General features: G+C 42.2%; 1 protein-coding gene across 5 annotated transcripts in view; it reads right to left on the bottom strand.

Annotated features, from left to right (window-relative positions):
- The window catches only part of LOC131941744 (E3 ubiquitin-protein ligase HERC2), a 216,560-nt gene that overhangs the window by 179,266 nt on the left and 13,005 nt on the right, over positions 1–24,289 (bottom strand). The window contains exon 1 of one of the 5 annotated variants that reach the window (XM_059301213.1): positions 10,706–10,847. The exons of the other annotated variants lie outside the window; for them this stretch is intronic. The gene's annotated coding sequence lies outside the window, so the exon portion shown is untranslated. Of the gene's footprint in view, positions 1–10,705; positions 10,848–24,289 lie in introns of those variants that run through there. 5 annotated transcript variants of the gene reach the window in all.

Below are 24,289 nucleotides of genomic sequence, written 5' to 3' on the forward strand. Positions count from 1 at the left end.
TATATGAAATTTCATCAACCTAGCTTTAACGGTACTCAAGTTATCGTGTTTACACACGGACAGACAGACACACAGACAGACACACAGACATACGGACAAGATTGCAAAATTATGTTTTTCTAGGCCTATATCAGTGAGGTGTAAAAGGTCGAGATTTGTAAAAATCTCGATTTTTTTTTTTTTTTTGCACGATTACAAGACTTTCTCTATACTTCGTATATACGAGAAAGTAAAAAAGAGCACGAAACTGATGACGTCATCTTCCGAGTTTAGAATAAAAAGAAATGAACTATTTAATTCAAATATGATTTAGAGCTAGATCTATGTACGCTATGAAATGTATACAATACGATTTTCTAGGCCTAAACTTAAACAAATTATTTTATCTATTTGGATTCTAGATCTAGATATTCTAGATCTAGAGATTCTAGATCATCTAGATCTAGAGATTCTAGATCTAGATCTAGATGATCTAGATCTACGGAAAAACTAGACTTACACAGATGTAGACCCTACCTAGATCTAGAATATATTCAAATAATACATTTCTATATTAAAGTATTTCAGGCCTTAATTACTTTTTTAAAATCTTTGTTTATCTATGCAATTTGCTAATCTCTACAATATTTAAAGCTAAGTTGTCTGGTGCCCGATAGGGCACTTCCCGACGCCGCAGGCGCTTCAAATTTGGCAGGATCTTGCCTTGGGGCGACATAACACGGGGGCCGGTTGGCCGAAAAGTCTACGATGAGGGGGTCAAAACTGACCTCGACTGACCGGCGCCTTATATGGGCGAATTAAATTAGCATTCAAATTCTCAATGTTTTCGCAGCATGCCTAGTATTAAAAATAAAAGTGTTGCTAAATTACTATAATATGATTAGTAATTATTTCTTTGACTATTTTTGCCTTAATGAAACCGGAAGTAATTATGTACTTATTACACAAATGTTATAAAATATTCAATTTTGATTGAAAAATATGATTTCTGGCAACACAAATTTGGAACCAGCTTTTCAAGTATATTGTTTGACATGATGGCTTGGAGGTTTTAAAACGGTGGTTCTAGTTGTTTGTTTTTTTATGTACCGAACCCCACCAGTTTTATTTGCGCATTCACTGAAGCCTTCTTAATAGTTCTATCGTCCGCAATAAAAAAAATCCAATTGTGAATAATATGAGTCGGGGTGGGGGGGGGGTGTCTTGACTGAACTCTACTTCATCTGCACAATATATCTTAGGCACGAAAAGATTATACACAGAGAGAGATGGGGAGAGAGAGGAGAGTAGGAGAGAATTTTCTAGTTCCGCCACTGGGGAAGGTAAGGTAAACATTACCGAAGCAATTAGGGTTTAGTCAGGAAGCGATCTCGCCTTGATTAGTTTACTGCTGTTTATTTCTGCATGTGGTCCACGAGTATGTGTATAAACAGTGGAGTAGAGGGGGGAGTCACTGTCACTGGGGAGGGGGAGGGGGAGTGAGTTTAAAGGGCGAATACAATGTACTTATGGGAACTATTACTGCTGCAAGATAGCATTTGAAAGCATTCAATGTTTTAAGGTTAGATATTTCATACATTTTCAGCATGTATGGTGTTTCTTCCCTTGATATATTCTTCGATTCTCCGAGCTTTGATTCGGACTATCTTCCGATGTAAATGGACATCCATTTAAAATGTTACATGCATTAGGCTATCTAACTAAATTTTACATTCAATTCATTCCTAATTTACGTGTCTGTGTACGTGTATGTTTGTCTTTTATGCATTACTACACCTTTCATCCGATCGCCATGAAACTTTGGGAACTTGTTGAGATTACTCCTGGGGAGGTTTCTGCAAAAAAAAAAAAAAGGTCGAATTCGCAGGGGTGGCGCCCCTGCAGGGCGCGATTCGATTATTCTCTATATAAGGTATATTAAAACTAAAAGTCAGATACGGTTCGACACCGTTCATTTGAGTGCCATAAGTTTTAGGGAGTTGTTCAAAATACTCTCGGAAAGGTTTCAGCAAAGAAAAAAAAATTCTTATGTGCGGCTCCCGGGAGGGTGCGATTTTTGTCAATCCATGGTTTGGCGCCCAGAGTTCCAGAGCGGCTATCTTAGCACTTGGTATCCGTTAAACTGGCGTCCTGCATAGCGGGTAAGGGGTACTACTAAACTTCAACAGGCGCAGCCGCCGGCGCCACGGCTATTGCGTGACGCAAAGCGCCCCGGGCTCCTCTGCGAGCAATATGGCGCCTACGTTGGTTGAAAAAAAGGCTCTACACTAAAGACACGATGGGCAACATTAATTGTTGACTATATCGAATCAGGCGCGTCCCGACGCCCTTGCAGTATTCGTTTTGGCGCCTTGGGCTTTCCCGAGAGCGCAATGCGCCTACGATCGTTCTAAACAGTGTGATAGATTATGGATAAAATGGGGCGTTATAGTCGCTCACTAAATTGAATCAGGCGAGTTCCCCGGCGCGCCGACAGTGAGCTATTAGGCGCCCTGGGCTATACTGTGAGCACCATGGAGCCAGGGTACTAAACGCCGCCCTTGTGGTATTGTAATCAGGGGCTCCCGAGAGCGCTCCTCTACGTGGGAGGTAACAAAGTGTGTTCTATCTCACTATTACGGTTAGTGATTAACGTACACTCAAGGCTTTAATGCGGTAGTGTAGGTAAAGCCATATCCCGATAAATACGATCCAAGCGCAGGCATTGTTTACATTTAAGTAACTCAGTTTTAGAAAACAATGTCACACGTCTAAGTAGGGGTGTCAAACAGATTTTTAAAAACGGTCCCAGAGCTTTTTTAAAAGTAGCTATCTCAAGAACTCACGATTCTAAGACAGTGGGTACTAAATATGTTCATATATCTCAAGTAGTAAAAAAGTTAAGACGTTTTAAAAACTTGGTTTTGAACTTTTTTTTTCAACACCCAAAAAGATGCCATGTTTGGAAATTTATATCTTTTTAACTCAACGCAAAGACACTTTGTCAGAGAGTAGGCCCTACATCATTTAAATTAATTGCATTTTTGATAAAATTAAAAAGGGAAGTAAAAACATAATTTGCACATTTTTTTAAAAAATCACCAAAAAAAAAATTCTGATAAAAGAGCATACACGATAAGTATACCAAAATGTAGGGGAACAACGCTTCTTTGAATTTAAGTAGCATGTATGCCTATAACAAGTACGTTTGAAACACTTTTAATCAGAAGACGGCAGGGGTTCACAATCTGTCAAAAATGCTTTTTTTTTTAAATTACAAAAAATAAATTTTGACACCTACAGTAGATCTGACTATATCGGAATACAGAATAACCATGACAGCTCTTAACAAGTAATTATTAGTCTTTGTGTCTAAAACTTATTTATTTGCGAAGCAATGGTGGCTGAACAGTGCAAGGGTCATACAAAAGAAAATATTTTTTGTCGAAATAATTATTAGTCTCCAGAATCAGTTCTGCATTAAAAGTGAGAACATCTATTAAGAATCCCTCAGTCGATGTATCTCTATGTTATAAATATGATTTATACATAGCTGGTCTACAATTATTGCGATATAGTAGGGCTACACTGAAATACACTTTATTATTAATTACAACTACGTAGGCTAAATAGATAACCATGCTAGTAGAATGCTAGTCTTGAACTTTCACCCTTAGTGTCTTAACAGTCGTTCTTCACAACTATAACATACGAGCCAGCCCGCGGAATAACATACGCCGCTATTTAGTTGTTGTTTTTTCTCACTTTCAGTAATTCATAATTTGTGAATTCGAAAGTACCAACGCTGACACTGAAAATATTTCTTTAAAACACTATAAGTAGCTCGTTAAGGACCATAACCACCCCCCACCCCTTCCTTCCCCCCTCCCCCCCCTACGTTTAAAATCGTTGGCTCTGCTTGTAAACATTTAGAGTGAACACAGCTCACTAACACCTTGTAGGGGTGGGGAGGTAGGGAGCGTTTTACAGCTTGTTTTCTAGCGGCTCCCAGAAGAGAATTATATATCTACGAGCCGCCCCGCGGCGTATCATACGCCGCTATTTAGTTGTTTTATTTTCTACTTTTCAGTAATTCATAATTTGTGAATTCGACAGTACCAATGCTGCCATTGAAAATATTTGCTTTAAAACACTAACCCCCCTCCCTTTCCCCCAACCCCTACCCTACACCCCCCCCCCCCCCCGTGAAAGCAGCCTCCTCTTAGTAACCTCCTGTAAGTTTAAAATAGTTTCAAACTAAATTATCTGCCCCTGATAGCCGTCACTAAACCCGTCTACGATTTGTAAACATTAACGTGACCACAGCTCACCAGATCATGTGGGGGTGGGGTGGGGGTGGCAGTGATAGTGACAGAGAGGAAGAGAGGGGATTTAAGGCGCGTTTGCAGCTTGTTTTCTAACGGCTCCCAGAAGAGAATTATATATATAGATATATATAATTCTCTTCTGGGAGCCGTTAGAAAACAAGCTGCAAACGCGCCTTACAGACCCCTCTCTTCCTCTCTATTGCTACCACCCCCCAACCCCCACCCCCTCACATGTTCTGGTGAGCTGTGGTTCACGCTGTTTACGTTTTACAATCATAGTGACGGGTTTGGTGACGGCTATTAGGGCAGATAATTTAGTTTGAAACGATTTTAAACTTAGAGGAGGTAACTAAGAGGAGGCTGCTTTCACGTGGGGGGGGGGGGGAAGGGGGGTTTAGTGTTTTTAAGCAAATATTTTCAGTGGCAGCATTGGTATTGCCGAATTCACAAATTATAAATTACTGAAAAGTAGAAAAAAAAAACTAAATAGCGGTGTATGATACGCAGCGGGTCGGCTCGTATAGATAAATCTGTAATCAATAATCAGAGTCAACATAAGAGGGCTCAACAAGGTTTTTTTCGTAGACATATTCTTTTTAAACGGCTTTAATAAGGGTTTATTTCCAAGATGACTGCTTAAAGCAAACACATCTGCACTCGTGCACTGATCATTAATATATTTGCACACTGTTTGTTACAACGATATAACGATTACGCTCAATGGACACAAGCGAGAAAAGTCTCAAAGGTATTTGAGAGGTGCATAAATTAATTTAAAAATCTTGCACGGCGTAGTTACAATTAATATGGTTATAAAATCCTGTCTGTCTGGTTTTTTTCGGACTTTACTAAAGATTGGACGTATTTGATGTTTTTAATATTTTCGGTAACTAAATAAAAAATTTAAAAAAAAAGCAAAAACAATTTGGTTTTCACGTGTAATGGCGACATAAACAATGGCATCCTGCTATTTGATAGGCCGCCATTACTTTTATTGTACACATTGTAAGCTAAAAATAGAAAACTAGGTCATGGGGTTTTAAATTTGCATTGTTATTTAAAAACTTGATCTGCAAAGTTTTGTAAACAAATAGTTATCGATCACTAAGTTACTGTACAGCCAATCAATATTTGTCTTACGAAAGTGAAACATCCGGTTATAACTTAGGCTTGATGAAAATAAATAGAAATGTTGCCTTAAACTCAACAAATTATTTTCAAGTTCTCTGGATTTGCAACTTTTATAGCATTTATTCTAAAAATATAAAATTTCTAAATTAATTTTATGCTTAAGTTTTTATTTTTTTTACGGTCTAAATCTAAAAAGCACGTTTTTATTCCATGTCAACAACACCACGGAAGGAATCTCGTCAACTCGCTTGTGTCCATTGTCGAATTTTTGGTAACGTAAAGTATTTCAAGCTACACATCGTGTACTATTTAGTTTAAAATCATTGCTAAAATCCAAACCATCCATGACCTTAGTGGGGTTTCCTAATTTAAACTATACCCATATATTGTTGACACTGGTGACAAAATGTACAATCACGTGACCTTTTATATTTAACAGAAAAAAATATTCAGCTGTTCTAAAAAGATTATAAAAATATGTATATGTTGTAATTAATTTTCAAAGTACCCTCTGTCAGAAAAAAAAAATATTTGAACTAAGCAATCAGAAAAAAATAAAACTTCGCTACAAAGTGAAGTGGGGTTTAATTCATCGGACGAAGCTGAAAAATTACATAGAAGTTTAATCATTGAACGGAGTTATAGAGTTATAGCTTTAATGATAAACATATAGGCTACTTAAGAAATAAATAAAATAAAAGCTTGTAAAAACTAGACTGACAAAAATGTTTATTAATTAGCTACATGTTTTAATTTTTTAATGAACTATCAAGCCTCTCAGACTTGCTAACATCAATTTAGAAAAACTTGGTGGTGCGTTGTTAACGAAGAAAACGGCCATTTTCTTCGACCTAGCCCAAAGCGATTTTAGTGATCGCTATTTTGTGTTTTGTCGAGCTCGGCCTTTTTTGACTATGCTCAGAAATGATAAGCAATTTAAATGCTTTAACAGAAAAAAAGGACCACCTTTCTGAAAATGCTAGTTAAAAATTTATACGATGTCAGAATCACATACTAATTTTCGAATTGTTTAGTTTTTTTTAACATTTATAATATTTAGTTTATTTTTTATCATGCTGTTGCTTTTGTTAAGTATCCCACTAAATGCTATTCAATGCTGCACATTTTACAGGTATTTGTAAAGATATATGTTGAATGGTCAAAAAAGGCCAGCGAGTTGAATGCGAGGGGGGTCAACAAAATCTCGGTGACAGTTTTCAATCGGTAAATGAGATATATTGTGTAATATCAACAACTATATAAAAAATTAAGCAGAATTACTTATTACTATTAGAGCTGTTTTTACAAGCTTTTATTTAACTCACTTCCTCTGTCGTCGTTCGTCAGTCTAGACAGAAACGCAGGAGTGAAAATTCGGACAGTTCTACTTGACCGATACGATTCAAAGTTAGCACGTGGGTCAAGACATGAAGACAATGCAATCTGAAACTAAATTTGACTTAATTGGATGCCTAATTAATTTTTTATGAATTAATTAAAATTTGGACCGAATTAGTAGGCATGTCTAGCCAACCACACCACACGCGTCATCACGTTCAATAGCTGCGCCATCACGGTACGTTCAATAGCTGCGCCATCACGTTCAGTAGGCGCGCAATGGTTTTTAGTCATGTAACTCTATTGTAAATAAAACATGTAAAGTACTGAAAAAAAATTCATAAAAAACGTTTTAATAACAAGCTTTTATGTAATAATGCACTAAAAAGTAGAAAATAAATTATAGACTACTATTTAAATAACCATAAAGAAAAGCGTGGGTGACTTCCTTAACATTAGTAAAGGTATCCTATTCCAATAGATACTCAAGTGATCCAAGCTTTTCTTTATAGTTATTTAAATAGTAGTCTATAATTTATTTTCTACTTTTTAGTGCATTATTATTATTACATAAAAGCTTGTTATTAAAACGTTTTTTATGAATTTTTTTTTTATAATAGAATCTATGAAGTGAAAAGCTACTACTTTTGGGCTACTACTTTTTTTTACGGCCGTTTGACATAACTAGTCGAAGAATATAAGATTAGTAGCGCAATGATGAAACCCTCTATTACGTCATACTTTCTTCAATCCCCGCGGCAACGGGGACATAGTAGACATAAATATTTTTAATGTTATACTTGTTTGAGAAAAATAATTTATAAAATAATTATTGGTCAAAACGCAATGTGCTTTGTTACACGTTGAAATATATTAATATTATTAGTGACAAAGCATAGAAACATCTAAACAGCTAAAAATCCGACATTTAAAATAACAAAGGCTACCAATGCCTATTAGAAAAATTAAGACCAAAGTATATACATTATTAATCAACAAAACACCAATTAAATGTACACACTGATTAAGAAACTTAATGGTTCCGTTAAAAACCCGGCTGTTCAGTGTACTTATGTTGTTTTTAAAGTAATTTTTATAAGTTTTGGCCGAGAAAATTGTATACATTTTATACCCTAGGTCTTCATAAATAGATCTAGATCTATATACCTAAATCAAATTAGTATGAAATCGTTCATTTCTTCATATTCTAAAATTGGAATATGTGGGAAGCGAATATTATTGAAGAAAAAGTCATTAGTATTGTGTATCATTTACAATATCCGATTTTTAATTATATTTTTTTTTCTACAATCAATGACGCCATTAGTGTTGTGTACGTTCCGTAGTTAAAGAACGTGACGTCATTGCTTTGTGTTACTTGCTTCTTCTCTAGAGCGTTTTTGTCACAACCATAAACACTTATCCGGTAGCATCATTAAAATGTGTTTCTACATTCGATTATGCCTTTATTTTGATTTTCCTTCTTTAAATAAAGTTTAATTTATACATTTAATACATCCAATATATTATTTTCAATTTAAGTCCGTATCATTAAGTTCTCCATATATCGCGGAAGATACTGATCTAATGGACACGGAAAAGATGTTGCGGACGGAAAGAGAGAGAGAGAGAGAGAGAGAGAGAGAGAGAGAGAGAGAGAAGTGCGCGCATGGGCTTATATATATTGGGATATTATATAACAAACCACGCAAATAAGGCACACACGTTTTAATAACAATATTTTAAGTAATAATAATGCACTAAAAAGTAGAAAATAAATTACTTTCCTTCAATATATAATAATACATTACTATTTGAATAACTATAAAGAAAAGCGTGGGTCTCTCCCTAATTATTAGTAAAGTTATCCAATAGATAATATAGTACTTTGAGGCACCTTTCTCATCAGGAAAAAACATGAAAGCAATTTTTAAATATTTGTTTCTGCAAAGCTATATAAGCTCTAGCAAGAAAAAATAGTACTAATATATCTACCGTTCAGTACTGTTTATTAAATTCAGAGTAAGATTTATTTCAGTACAAAATGTCGTGATAGTATAATTAAGTAACAGTTACTGTTTATATGTTTAATCTTTGATTGACTGCAATCAGTTGGTATGATTCTCAAAATATTTTGCACATGTAAGTCTAATGATAGGACTTGTAAGGGTCTCTAAGATATTTTTAAATACATTTTCACGGCAATATTAAACTTTATCAGTTGACGTGTGATACATGGCTAAAAATTGATTAATAACTCTTTCGCGCATTTGTTTCATGGTCATACATATTTTCAGCATTTAAAAATCAAAACATTTTTTTAGACTCATTTTCCTACGAAATTAAAAATAAAGGACGCAGCTTCAAAGATTTTTAATTAATTCACACACACACACACAAACAATCCATATACAAAAAAATCCACAAGTTTATACATGTAAACGGCATATATATATATATATATATATATATATATATATATATATATATATATATATATATATATATATATTGAGAGAGAGAGAGAGAGAGAGAGAGATGTAACGAGTGGAAAGTAATTAACGCCAAAATTGATTAGAAAAAAATAGTTGTCTGTCCACAAGGACAAAAATGAACTGAGTTATTATGTAACTGATATAAACACGTAGTTATTTGAACAAAAATAGAACTTGACTCGCAAACTAATGAGAGTAAAGAGGCCCGCTGCTGAAGGTTGCAGGCTACACGGCTCAACTGTAGAGGCAGCAGAACAAGTTTAGAAACGTCAAGAGGAACTTCAAATGTATGTATTGTTACATCTTCTGACAGTCAAAGTCTGTTGGTTTATTGTGTATTAATCGTGTGTGGAACATTAATGTTATTTTTATGTGAAAATGCATTTTATTATTATTAATAAAGTGATTTAATTAGAACCTCCAACTCAGAGTGGACTTATTTGATACAAACATTTAAATTACGAGCGAACGTTCATCTTCTAAATTACTTGACGCGGGTAAAGCAATTACTAGTGGTTACATTCTGTTGCATTAGGCGTGCGAGAATACACCACTTCCGACATAGCACTTAACCCCCACTCATACATGCACCACATAGAGTAGACCGAACCCCGCCGTGCCCCGGAATACTGAGTTTTTAACCATCTGGTTCGGAGAAGGGAGGGTTGGGGTGGGGGGTGCGATCTATACTTAGTTTTGGCGAATCTGGCTTATTATGACGGCGTGAAGATGATTTTTAAAAATCGATGAAACTGCATGACGCTCTCTGAATCCTTTTATATCTAAGTTATTGTATGAAAACATAAAGATACTTCCCAATTGATATATATCTAACCTGCCTTTCAAAATGACACCATTGGCTAAGTTGTCAACAAAGTGACACCATTGGCTGAGATGTCAACAAAGTGACACCATTGGCTGAGATGTCAACAAAGTGACACCATTGGCTGAGATGTCAACAAAGTGACACCATTGGCTGAGATGTCAACAAAGTGACACCATTGGCTGAGATGTCAACAAAGTGACACCATTGGCTGAGATGTCAACAAAGTGACACCATTGGCTGAGATGTCAACAAAGTGACACCATTGGCTGAGATGTCAACGAAGTGACACCATTGGCTGAGATGTCAACAAAGTGACACCATTGGCTGAGATGTCAACAAAGTGACACCATTGGCTGAGATGTCAACAAAGTGACACCATTGGCTGAGATGTCAACAAAGTGACACCATTGGCTGAGATGTCAACAAAGTGACACCATTGGCTGAGATGTCAACAAAGTGACACCATTGGCTGAGATGTCAACAAAGTGACACCATTGGCTGAGATGTCAACAAAGTGACACCATTGGCTGAGATGTCAACAAAGTGACAACCTTGCTGAGATATCTAGCGACCTGTCAACAACTAGTAAAAAGAAAACATAAACTTACGATGACAGCTGACATAGCACGGCAGGTGCCTTGACAGAGCCCACTAATCATCTAGTCTAACGAGATTTCTAATCAGCCGCTAAGAAATCAAATGGCTCCAACTAGCGACACAGCGGGTAAACAATCCTTTCTGGCAGCCAGCAAGTCGACTGCCACTTGGCCGCGATACCTGTCCTTGGCATGCTGTTAGTTCATGCAAGTCTTCTCACCTTTTCACTCTAGCAATCATTACAACACACGTGCACGGCTAGTCTTGTGTGACATGTCGGCTAGTCTTGTGTGAGTGTACATGTCGGCTAGTCTTGTGTGAGTGTACATGTCGGCTAGTCTTGTGTGAGTGTACATGTCGGCTAATTTTGTGCGTGCAGCCAACTACAACCAGAGCTGTTGAGAGACAGCCAACTACAACCAGAGCTGTTGAGAGACAGCCAACTACAACCAGAGCTGTTGAGAGACAGCCAACTACAACCAGGGCTGTTGAGAGACAGCCAACTACAACCAGAGCTGTTGAGAGACAGCCAACTACAACCAGAGCTGTTGAGAGACAGCCAACTACAACCAGAGCTGTTGAGAGACAGCCAACTACAACCAGAGCTGTTGAGAGACAGCCAACTACAACCAGAGCTGTTGAGAGACAGCCAACTACAACCAGAGCTGTTGAGAGACAGCCAACTACAACCAGAGCTGTTGAGAGACAGCCAACTACAACCAGAGCTGTTGAGAGACTATCTGACCGACTTCAACTGCTGACTGTAGCAGGTAAACTCGCGGTTTAATGGCCAGGTAAACATGGCAGGAAATGTGTGCACGTGAGCAGATGTGAGTTAAAAATAAACGTCCTGGTTGCAGAAGCTTGATTTAGAGCTGGGAGGAGGGAGGGGGGGTGAAGTACAAGGACAGTACTCTGTTTACGCACACCTTCATTCATTTCACTCAAACAAAAACAAAAAGATTGAAACACTAGCGGATCGGTTTCCCAGGCCTAGTGATGCTGACGTCAATGGGATTCCCCGTCAAATACTGGCTCGTTAGGTTCAGGGAGTTCTCAGTTATGTCAAAGATTAGCTCACTTGGCAACATCACTAGACCGCTCATCACATTTCTTTCTTATCACCACAACAGTCAATCATCACACTCACCACAGCAGTCAATCACCACACTCACCACACTAACCACAGCAGACAATCACCACACTCACCACAACAGTCAATCATCACACTCACCACAACAGTCAATCACCACACTCACCACAACAGTCAATCATCACACTCACCACAACAGTCAATCACCACACTCACCACAACAGTCAATCACCACACTCACCACAACAGTCAATCATCACACTCACCACAACAGTCAATCATCACACTCACCACAACAGTCAATCACCACACTCACCACAACAGTCAATCACCACACTCACCACAACAGTCAATCACCACACTCACCACAACAGTCAATCACCACACTCACCACAACAGTCAATCATCACACTCACCACAACAGTCAATCATCACACTCACCACAACAGTCAATCACCACAACAGTCAATCACCACAACAGTCAATCATCACAACAGTCAATCACCACAACAGTCAATCACCACACTCACCACAACAGTCAATCATCACACTCACCACAACAGTCAATCACCACACTCACCACAGCAGACAATCACCACACTCACCACAACAGTCAATCATCACACTCACCACAACAGTCAATCATCACACTCACCACAACAGTCAATCACCACAACAGTCAATCACCACAACAGTCAATCATCACAACAGTCAATCACCACAACAGTCAATCACCACACTCACCACAACAGTCAATCACCACACTCACCACAACAGTCAATCACCCACACTCACCACAACAGTCAATCATCACAACAGTCAATCCCCACACTCACCACAACAGTCAATCACCCACACTCACCACACTCACCACAACAGTCAATCACCACACTCACCACAACAGTCAATCACCCACACTCACCACAACAGTCAATCATCACAACAGTCAATCACCACACTCACCACAACAGTCAATCACCACACTCACCACAACAGTCAATCACCACACTCACCACAACAGTCAATCACCACACTCACCACAACAGTCAATCATCACAACAGTCAATCCCCACACTCACTACAACAGTCAATCATCACACTCACCACAACAAGCAATCACCACACTCACCACAACAGTCAATCACCACACTCACCACAGCAGTCAATCACCACACTCACCACAACAGTCAATCACCAAACTCACCACAACAGTCAATCACCACACTCACCACAACAGTCAATCATCACACTCACCACTCACAACAGTCAATCATCACACTCCCCACAACAGTCAATCACCACACTCACCACAACAGTCAATCATCACAACAGTCAATCCCCACACTCACTACAACAGTCAATCACCACACTCACAACAGTCAATCATCACACTCACCACTCACAACAGTCAATCATCACACTCCCCACAACAGTCAATCACCACACTCACCACAACAGTCAATCACCACACTCACCACAACAGCCAATCACCACACTCACCACAACAGTCAATCACCACACTCACCACAACAGTCAATCATCACAACAGTCAATCCCCACACTCACTACAACAGTCAATCATCACACTCACCACAACAAGCAATCACCACACTCACCACAACAGTCAATCACCACAACAGTCAATCACCACACTCACCACAACAGTCAATCACCACACTCACCACAACAGTCAATCACCACACTCACCACAACAGTCAATCATCACAACAGTCAATCCCCACACTCACTACAACAGTCAATCATCACACTCACCACAACAAGCAATCACCACACTCACCACAACAGTCAATCACCACAACAGTCAATCACCACACTCACCACAACAGCCAATCACCACACTCACCACACTCACAACAGTCAATCACCACACTCACCACAACAGTCAATCACCACAACAGTCAATCACCACACTCACCACAACAGTCAATCACCACACTCACCACAACAGCCAATCACCACACTCACCACACTCACAACAGTCAATCCCCACACTCACTACAACAGTCAATCACCACACTCACCACAACAAGCAATCACCACACTCACCACAACAGTCAATCATCACACTCACCACAACAGTCAATCACCACACTCACCACAACAGTCAATCACCACAACAGTCAATCACCACACTCACCACAACAGTCAATCACCACACTCACCACAACAGTCAATCACCACACTAACCACAACAGTCAATCATCACACTCACCACTCACAACAGTCAATCACCACACTCACCACAGCAGTCAATCACCACACTCACCACAGCAGTCAATCACCACACTAACCACAACAGTCAATCACCACACTCACCACAACAGTCAATCACCACACTCACCACAACAGTCAATCAGCACAACAGTCAATCCCCACACTCACCACAACAGTTAATCACCACACTCACCACAACAGTCAATCATCACAACAGTCAATCACCACACTCACCACAACAGTCAATCATCACACTCACCACACTCACAACAGTCAATCATCACACTCACCACAACAAGCAATCACCAAACTCACCACAACAGTCAATCACCACACTCACCACAACAGTCAATCATCACACTCCCCACACTCACAACAGTCAATCATCACACTCCCCACACTCACCACAACAGTCAATCACCACACTCACCACAACAGTCAATCACCAGACTCACCACAACAGTCAATCACCACACTCACCACAACAGTCAATCACCACACTAACCACAACAGCCAATCACCAGACTCACCACAACAGTCAATCACCACACTCACCACAACAGCCAATCACCACACTCACCACACTCACCACAACAGTCAATCACCACACTCACCACACTCACAACAGTCAATCACCACACTCACCACAACAGTCAATCACCACACTCACCACAACAGTCAATCATCACACTCACCACAACAGTCAATCATCACAACAGTCAATCCCCACACTCACTACAACAGTCAATCATCACACTCACCACAACAAGCAATCACCACACTCACCACAACAGTCAATCATCAAACTCACCACACTCACCACAACAGTCAATCACCGCACTCACCACAACAGTCAATCACCACACTCACCACAGCAGTCAATCACCACACTCACCACAGCAGTCAATCACCACACTCACCACAGCAGTCAATCACCAGACTCACCACAACAAGCAATCACCACACTAACCACAACAGCCAATCACCACACTCACCACAGCAGTCAATCACCACACTCACCACAGCAGTCAATCACCACACTCACCACAGCAGTCAATCACCACACTCACCACAGCAGTCAATCACCACACTCACCACAACAGTCAATCACCGCACTCACCACAACAGTCAATCATCACACTCACCACACTCACAACAGTCAATCACCACACTCACCACAACAGTCAATCACCACACTCACCACAGCAGTCAATCACCACCCTCACCACAGCAGTCAATCACCACACTCACCACAACAGTCAATCCCCACACTCACCACAACAGTCAATCACCACACTCACCACAACAGTCAATCACCACACTCACCACAACAGTCAATCACCACACTCACCACAACAGTCAATCACCACACTCACCACAACAGTCAATCATCACACTCACCACTCACAACAGTCAATCATCACACTCCCCACACTCACCACAACAGTCAATCACCACACTCACCACAACAGTCAATCACCACACTCACCACAACAGTCAATCACCACACTCACCACAACAGTCAATCACCACACTCACCACAACAGTCAATCATCACAACAGTCAATCCCCACACTCACTACAACAGTCAATCATCACACTCACCACAACAAGCAATCACCACACTCACCACAACAGTCAATCACCACACTCACCACAACAGTCAATCACCACACTCACCACAACAGTCAATCATCACAACAGTCAATCCCCACACTCACTACAACAGTCAATCATCACACTCACCACAACAAGCAATCACCACACTCACCACAACAGTCAATCACCACAACAGTCAATCACCACACTCACCACAACAGTCAATCACCACACTCACCACAACAGCCAATCACCACACTCACCACACTCACAACAGTCAATCACCACACTCACCACAACAGTCAATCACCACAACAGCCAATCACCACACTCACCACACTCACAACAGTCAATCCCCACACTCACTACAACAGTCAATCACCACACTCACCACAACAAGCAATCACCACACTCACCACAACAGTCAATCACCACAACAGTCAATCACCACACTCACCACAACAGTCAATCACCACACTCACCACAACAGTCAATCACCACACTCACCACAGCAATCAATCACCACACTAACCACAACAGTCAATCATCACACTCACCACTCACAACAGTCAATCACCACACTCACCACAGCAGTCAATCACCACACTCACCACAGCAGTCAATCACCACCCTCACCACAGCAGTCAATCACCACACTAACCACAACAGTCAATCACCACACTCACCACAACAGTCAATCACCACACTCACCACAACAGTCAATCATCACAACAGTCAATCCCCACACTCACCACAACAGTTAATCACCACACTCACCACAACAGTCAATCATCACAACAGTCAATCACCACACTCACCACAACTGTCAATCATCACACTCACCACAACAAGCAATCACCAAACTCACCACAACAGTCAATCACCACACTCACCACAACAGTCAATCATCACACTCCCCACACTCACAACAGTCAATCATCACACTCCCCACACTCACCACAACAGTCAATCACCACACTCACCACAACAGTCAATCACCAGACTCACCACAACAGTCAATCACCACACTCACCACAACAGTCAATCACCACACTAACCACAACAGCCAATCACCAGACTCACCACAACAGTCAATCACCACACTCACCACTACAGCCAATCACCACACTCACCACACTCACCACAACAGTCAATCACCACACTCACCACACTCACAACAGTCAATCACCACACTCACCACAACAGTCAATCACCACACTCACCACAACAGTCAATCACCACACTCACCACAACAGTCAATCACCACACTCACCACAACAGTCAATCATCACAACAGTCAATCCCCACACTCACTACAACAGTCAATCATCACACTCACCACAACAAGCAATCACCACACTCACCACAACAGTCAATCACCACACTCACCACAGCAGTCAATCACCACACTCACCACAACAGTCAATCATCAAACTCACCACACTCACCACAACAGTCAATCACCGCACTTATTACAACAGTCAATCACCACACTCACCACAGCAGTCAATCACCACACTCACCACAGCAGTCAATCACCACACTCACCACAACAGTCAATCACCACACTAACCACAACAGCCAATCACCAGACTCACCACAACAAGCAATCACCACACTAACCACAACAGCCAATCACCACACTCACCACAGCAGTCAATCACCACACTCACCACAGCAGTCAATCACCACACTCACCACAGCAGTCAATCACCACACTCACCACAACAGTCAATCACCGCACTCACCACAACAGTCAATCATCACACTCACCACACTCACAACAGTCAATCACCACACTCACCACAACAGTCAATCACCACACTCACCACAACAGTCAATCACCACACTCACCACAACAGTCAATCACCGCACTCACCACAACAGTCAATCATCACACTCACCACACTCACAACAGTCAATCACCACACTCACCACAACAGTCAATCACCACACTCACCACAACAGTCAATCATCACACTCACCACAACAGTCAATCATCACACTCACCACAACAGTCAATCATCACACTCACCACAACAGCCAATCACCACACTCACCACAGCAGACAATCATCACACTCACCACAACAGTCAATCACCACACTCACCACAACAGCCAATCACCACACTCACCACAACAGTCAATCCCCACACTCACCACAACAGTCAATCATCACACTCACCACAACAGTCAATCATCACACTCACCACAACAGTCAATCACCACACTCACCACAACAGTCAATCACCACACTCACCACAACAGTCAATCACCACACTCACCACAACAGTCAATCACCACACTCACCACAACAGTCAATCATCACACTCACCACACTCACAACAGTCAATCATCACACTCACCACACTCACAACAGTCAATCACCACACTCACCACAACAGTCAATCATCACACTCACCACACTTACCACAACAGTTAATCACCACACTCACCACACTCACCACAGTAGTCAATTACCACACTCAACACAACAGTCAATCATCACAATCACCACAACAGTCAATCATCACACTCACCACAACAGTAAATCACCACACTCACCACAACAGTCAATCATCACACTCACCACAACAGTCAATCATCACACTCACCACAACAGTCAATCATCAGACTCACCGCAACAGTCAATCATCACACTCACCACAACAAGCAATCACCACACTCACCACAACAGTCAATCACCACAACAGTCAATCACCACACTCACCACAACAGCCAATCACCACACTCACCACACTCACAACAGTCAATCACCACACTCACCACAACAGTCAATCACCACAACAGTCAATCACCACACTCACCACAACAGTCAATCACCACACTCACCACAACAGCCAATCACCACACTCACCACACTCACAACAGTCAATCCCCACACTCACTACAACAGTCAATCACCACACTCACCACAACAAGCAATCACCACACTCACCACAACAGTCAATCATCACACTCACCACAACAGTCAATCACCACACTCACCACAACAGTCAATCACCACAACAGTCAATCACCACACTCACCACAACAGTCAATCACCACACTCACCACAACAGTCAATCACCACACTAACCACAACAGTCAATCATCACACTCACCACTCACAACAGTCAATCACCACACTCACCACAGCAGTCAATCACCACACTCACCACAGCAGTCAATCACCACCCTCACCACAGCAGTCAATCACCACACTAACCACAACAGTCAATCACCACACTCACCACAACAGTCAATCACCACACTCACCACAACAGTCAATCAGCACAACAGTCAATCCCCACACTCACCACAACAGTTAATCACCACACTCACCACAACAGTCAATCATCACAACAGTCAATCACCACACTCACCACAACTGTCAATCATCACACTCACCACAACAAGCAATCACCAAACTCACCACAACAGTCAATCACCACACTCACCACAACAGTCAATCATCACACTCCCCACACTCACAACAGTCAATCATCACACTCCCCACACTCACCACAACAGTCAATCACCACACTCACCACAACAGTCAATCACCAGACTCACCACAACAGTCAATCACCACACTCACCACAACAGTCAATCACCACACTAACCACAACAGCCAATCACCAGACTCACCACAACAGTCAATCACCACACTCACCACAACAGCCAATCACCACACTCACCACACTCACCACAACAGTCAATCACCACACTCACCACACTCACAACAGTCAATCACCACACTCACCACAACAGTCAATCACCACACTCACCACAACAGTCAATCATCACACTCACCACAACAGTCAATCATCACAACAGTCAATCCCCACACTCACTACAACAGTCAATCATCACACTCACCACAACAAGCAATCACCACACTCACCACAACAGTCAATCATCAAACTCACCACACTCACCACAACAGTCAATCACCGCACTCACCACAACAGTCAATCACCACACTCACCACAGCAGTCAATCACCACACTCACCACAGCAGTCAATCACCACACTCACCACAGCAGTCAATCACCAGACTCACCACAACAAGCAATCACCACACTAACCACAACAGCCAATCACCACACTCACCACAGCAGTCAATCACCACACTCACCACAGCAGTCAATCACCACACTCACCACAGCAGTCAATCACCACACTCACCACAGCAGTCAATCACCACACTCACCACAACAGTCAATCACCGCACTCACCACAACAGTCAATCATCACACTCACCACACTCACAACAGTCAATCACCACACTCACCACAACAGTCAATCACCACACTCACCACAACAGTCAATCATCACACTCACCACTCACAACAGTCAATCATCACACTCCCCACACTCACCACAACAGTCAATCACCACACTCACCACAACAGTCAATCACCACACTCACCACAACAGTCAATCACCACACTCACCACAACAGTCAATCACCACACTCACCACAACAGTCAATCATCACAACAGTCAATCCCCACACTCACTACAACAGTCAATCATCACACTCACCACAACAAGCAATCACCACACTCACCACAACAGTCAATCACCACACTCACCACAACAGTCAATCACCACACTCACCACAACAGTCAATCATCACAACAGTCAATCCCCACACTCACTACAACAGTCAATCATCACACTCACCACAACAAGCAATCACCACACTCACCACAACAGTCAATCACCACAACAGTCAATCACCACACTCACCACAACAGTCAATCACCACACTCACCACACTCACAACAGTCAATCACCACACTCACCACAACAGTCAATCACCACAACAGCCAATCACCACACTCACCACACTCACAACAGTCAATCCCCACACTCACTACAACAGTCAATCACCACACTCACCACAACAAGCAATCACCACACTCACCACAACAGTCAATCACCACAACAGTCAATCACCACACTCACCACAACAGTCAATCACCACACTCACCACAACAGTCAATCACCACACTCACCACAGCAATCAATCACCACACTAACCACAACAGTCAATCATCACACTCACCACTCACAACAGTCAATCACCACACTCACCACAGCAGTCAATCACCACACTCACCACAGCAGTCAATCACCACCCTCACCACAGCAGTCAATCACCACACTAACCACAACAGTCAATCACCACACTCACCACAACAGTCAATCACCACACTCACCACAACAGTCAATCATCACAACAGTCAATCCCCACACTCACCACAACAGTTAATCACCACACTCACCACAACAGTCAATCATCACAACAGTCAATCACCACACTCACCACAACTGTCAATCATCACACTCACCACAACAAGCAATCACCAAACTCACCACAACAGTCAATCACCACACTCACCACAACAGTCAATCATCACACTCCCCACACTCACAACAGTCAATCATCACACTCCCCACACTCACCACAACAGTCAATCACCACACTCACCACAACAGTCAATCACCAGACTCACCACAACAGTCAATCACCACACTCACCACAACAGTCAATCACCACACTAACCACAACAGCCAATCACCAGACTCACCACAACAGTCAATCACCACACTCACCACAACAGCCAATCACCACACTCACCACACTCACCACAACAGTCAATCACCACACTCACCACACTCACAACAGTCAATCACCACACTCACCACAACAGTCAATCACCACACTCACCACAACAGTCAATCACCACACTCACCACAACAGTCAATCACCACACTCACCACAACAGTCAATCATCACAACAGTCAATCCCCACACTCACTACAACAGTCAATCATCACACTCACCACAACAAGCAATCACCACACTCACCACAACAGTCAATCACCACACTCACCACAGCAGTCAATCACCACACTCACCACAACAGTCAATCATCAAACTCACCACACTCACCACAACAGTCAATCACCGCACTCACCACAACAGTCAATCACCACACTCACCACAGCAGTCAATCACCACACTCACCACAACAGTCAATCACCACACTAACCACAACAGCCAATCACCAGACTCACCACAACAAGCAATCACCACACTAACCACAACAGCCAATCACCACACTCACCACAGCAGTCAATCACCACACTCACCACAGCAGTCAATCACCACACTCACCACAGCAGTCAATCACCACACTCACCACAACAGTCAATCACCGCACTCACCACAACAGTCAATCATCACACTCACCACACTCACAACAGTCAATCACCACACTCACCACAACAGTCAATCACCACACTCACCACAACAGTCAATCACCACACTCACCACAACAGTCAATCACCGCACTCACCACAACAGTCAATCATCACACTCACCACACTCACAACAGTCAATCACCACACTCACCACAACAGTCAATCACCACACTCACCACAACAGTCAATCATCACACTCACCACAACAGTCAATCATCACACTCACCACAACAGTCAATCATCACACTCACCACAACAGCCAATCACCACACTCACCACAGCAGACAATCATCACACTCACCACAACAGTCAATCACCACACTCACCACAACAGCCAATCACCACACTCACCACAACAGTCAATCCCCACACTCACCACAACAGTCAATCATCACACTCACCACAACAGTCAATCATCACACTCACCACAACAGTCAATCACCACACTCACCACAACAGTCAATCACCACACTCACCACAACAGTCAATCACCACACTCACCACAACAGTCAATCATCACACTCACCACACTCACAACAGTCAATCATCACAACAGTCAATCACCACACTCACCACAACAGTCAATCACCACACTCACCACAACAGTCAATCACCACACTCACCACAACAGTCAATCATCACACTCACCACACTCACAACAGTCAATCATCACACTCACCACACTCACAACAGTCAATCACCACACTCACCACAACAGTCAATCATCACACTCACCACACTTACCACAACAGTTAATCACCACACTCACCACACTCACCACAGTAGTCAATTACCACACTCAACACAACAGTCAATCATCACAATCACCACAACAGTCAATCATCACACTCACCACAACAGTAAATCACCACACTCACCACAACAGTCAATCATCACACTCACCACAACAGTCAATCATCACACTCACCACAACAGTCAATCATCAGACTCACCGCAACAGTCAATCATCACATTCACCACAACAGTCAATCACCACACTCACCACAACAGTCAATCATCACACTCACCACAACAGTCAATCATCACACTCACCACAGCAGTCAATCACCAGACTCACCACAACAAGCAATCACCACACTAACCACAACAGCCAATCACCACACTCACCACAGCAGTCAATCACCACACTCACCACAGCAGTCAATCACCACACTCACCACAGCAGTCAATCACCACACTCACCACAACAGTCAATCACCGCACTCACCACAACAGTCAATCATCACACTCACCACACTCACAACAGTCAATCACCACACTCACCACAACAGTCAATCACCACACTCACCACAACAGTCAATCATCACACTCACCACAACAGTCAATCATCACACTCACCACAACAGTCAATCATCACACTCACCACAACAGCCAATCACCACACTCACCACAGCAGACAATCATCACACTCACCACAACAGTCAATCACCACACTCACCACAACAGCCAATCACCACACTCACCACAACAGTCAATCCCCACACTCACCACAACAGTCAATCATCACACTCACCACAACAGTCAATCATCACACTCACCACAACAGTCAATCACCACACTCACCACAACAGTCAATCACCACACTCACCACAACAGTCAATCACCACACTCACCACAACAGTCAATCATCACACTCACCACACTCACAACAGTCAATCATCACAACAGTCAATCACCACACTCACCACAACAGTCAATCACCACACTCACCACAACAGTCAATCATCACACTCACCACACTCACAACAGTCAATCATCACACTCACCACACTCACAACAGTCAATCACCACACTCACCACAACAGTCAATCATCACACTCACCACACTTACCACAACAGTTAATCACCACACTCACCACACTCACCACAGTAGTCAATCACCACACTCAACACAACAGTCAATCATCACAATCACCACAACAGTCAATCATCACACTCACCACAACAGTAAATCACCACACTCACCACAACAGTCAATCATCACACTCACCACAACAGTCAATCATCACACTCACCACAACAGTCAATCATCAGACTCACCGCAACAGTCAATCATCACATTCACCACAACTGTCAATCATCACACTCACCACAACAGTCAATCACCACACTCACAACAACAGTCAATCATCACATTCACCACAACTGTCAATCATCACACTCACCACAACAGTCAATCACCACACTAACCACAACAGTCAATCACCAAACTCACCACAACAGTCAATCATCACACTCACCACAACAGTCAATCATCACACTCACCACACTCACCACAACAGTCAATCATCACACTCACCACAACAGTCAATCATCACACTCACCACAATAGTCAATCATTTCACTCACCACACTCACAACAGTCAAT

Source organism: Physella acuta, unplaced genomic scaffold (genome assembly GCF_028476545.2).
Source record: "Physella acuta isolate Inbredline_101_S28 unplaced genomic scaffold, ASM2847654v3 ptg000372l, whole genome shotgun sequence".
In the NCBI taxonomy this organism is placed as follows: domain Eukaryota; kingdom Metazoa; phylum Mollusca; class Gastropoda; family Physidae; genus Physella; species Physella acuta.